Source organism: Aquarana catesbeiana, linkage group LG13, assembly GCF_042186555.1.
Source record: "Aquarana catesbeiana isolate 2022-GZ linkage group LG13, ASM4218655v1, whole genome shotgun sequence".
Lineage (NCBI taxonomy): Eukaryota > Metazoa > Chordata > Amphibia > Anura > Ranidae > Aquarana > Aquarana catesbeiana.
The window spans coordinates 223,481,459-223,483,706 of NC_133336.1; positions in this window are offsets into that span (position 1 = coordinate 223,481,459).

A 2,248-nucleotide genomic window follows, 5' to 3' on the forward strand; every position below is an offset into this window, starting at 1 on the left:
ATGGATAATTAGACAGAATGAATGTTACAGTGATTTTTTTTCAGTATTGATTGGAAAACATAATCAATTGGTTGTATGTTTCCTGATGTTTATTGATCCATATTAGTGATTGATCGGTTGGGGATCTCTAAGTCACACTTCCAACCCCGGATAAGGATACTTAACTTACATTGATCGGGAATATAGAAATCCTGGTTTCAATCCTTGGAGATGGATGGATGGAGGATCATCACCGGAGCAGCTGTACCCAGAGATCATTATAGAGAACTTACTTATTAATGAAGGTCACCGAGACAAGAATACTTCCACTAACATGCCAGATGTGACATGTCATTACCTCTGTCCCCATCACCTTCATCCTCTGTCCCCATCACCTTCATCCTCTGTCCCCATCATCTCCATGTCCCCATCACCTTCATCCTCTGTCCCCATCATCTCCATCCTCTGTCCCCATCACCTTCATCCTCTGTCCCCATCATCTCCATCCTCTGTCCCCATCACCTTCATCCTCTGTCCCCATCATCTCCATCCTCTGTCCCCATCACCTTCATCCTCTGTCCCCATCACCTCCATCCTCTGTCCCATCACTTTCAACTCCCACCATCCCTGTGCTGAGTTCCCGGGTCTGTACACCCGCTGTGCCCATTATGAGGGGTTCCCACCATCCCTGTGCTGAGTTCCCGGGTCTGTACACCTGCTGTGCCCATTATGAGGGGTTCCCACCATCCCTGTGCTGAGTTCCCGGGTCTGTACCCCCGCTGTGCCCATTATGAGGGGTTCCACCATCCCTGTGCTGAGTTCCCGGGTCTGTACACCCACTGTGCCCATTATGAGGGGTTCCCACCATCTCTGTGCTGAGTTCCCGGGTCTGTACACCCGCTGTGCCCATTATGAGAGGTTCCCACCATCCCTGTGCTGAGTTCCCGGGTCTGTACACCCGCTGTGCCCATTATGAGGAGTTTCCACCATCCCTGTGCTGAGTTCCTGGGTCTGTACACCCGCTGTGCCCATTATGAGGAGTTCCCACCATCCCTGTGCTGAGTTCCCGGGTCTGTACACCCGCTGTGCCCATTATGAGGAGTTCCCACCATCCCTGTGCTGAGCTCCCGGGTCTGTACACCTGCTGTGCCCATTATGAGGAGTTCCCACCATCCCTGTGCTGAGTTCTCGGGTCTGTACACCCGCTGTGCCAATTATGAGGGGTTCCCACCATCCCTGTGCAGAACGTAAAATGCATATTTTTCCATTGGTGTAGTAACAATCTCGTAGTGTAATGCGGTTATATCAGGACTCCAATCTGTAATAATAAAATGTATCGTTTTATACTTCTCTATCGGTTGGTTTCCTCTCAGTTGCTCCTCAGAAGTCGCCGCGCACTTTATATCCATCCGACTCTCAACCAATCAAAATAAGGAGAAAATACAAATGTATCGAGGGGGGGGGGGAATTGGGGAATTCAGGTCCCTCGCAGTTTTAGTGAATGCCCCCCCCCCCCCCATGTATTATTCACACCAGCGATGGAGGAACATTCCCCGAGAGAGGAGGCGGCCGGGGTCAGCGAATCCGCAGCGAGTCGTTCTCTGACCTCCAGCCTCCGTCAAGGTGACTAGAGAGGGGGCGGGGCTTCTGAGAGGCGACGCATTGAGTGCAGCGAGGAATCAGGTCAGTCTGACACGATCAGAGGAGTCCCCCGGGACCTGCAACATGTCAGAGCGATGTGACTGCACGCTGCAAAGGTGAAAGAGCAAGGTGAAGGCTGGAAACCGGAGGAATGAGAACAGATACTGAGAATTACACCCGACATACAGGACAAGAGAAGTAGTACTGTGCAGAGTCCATACATACAGAATAAGAACAGATACCGAGAATTACACCCGACATACAGGACAAGAGAAGTAGTACTGTGCAGAGTCCATACATACAGAATAAGAACAGATACCGAGAATTACACCCGACATACAGGACAAGAGAAGTAGTACTGTGCAGAGTCCATATATACAGAATAAGAACAGATACCGAGAATTACACCCGACATACAGGACAAGAGAAGTAGTACTGTGCAGAGTCCATACATACAGAATAAGAACAGATACTGAGAATTACACTTGACATACAGGACAAGAGAAGTAGTACTGTGCAGAGTCCATACATACAGAATAAGAACAGGGATGGTCCCTGCTCGTCTGCAGGAATACAGAGGAACAGATCTGCCACTATGACATCACCGCTCTCCATGGAAACACCCAAC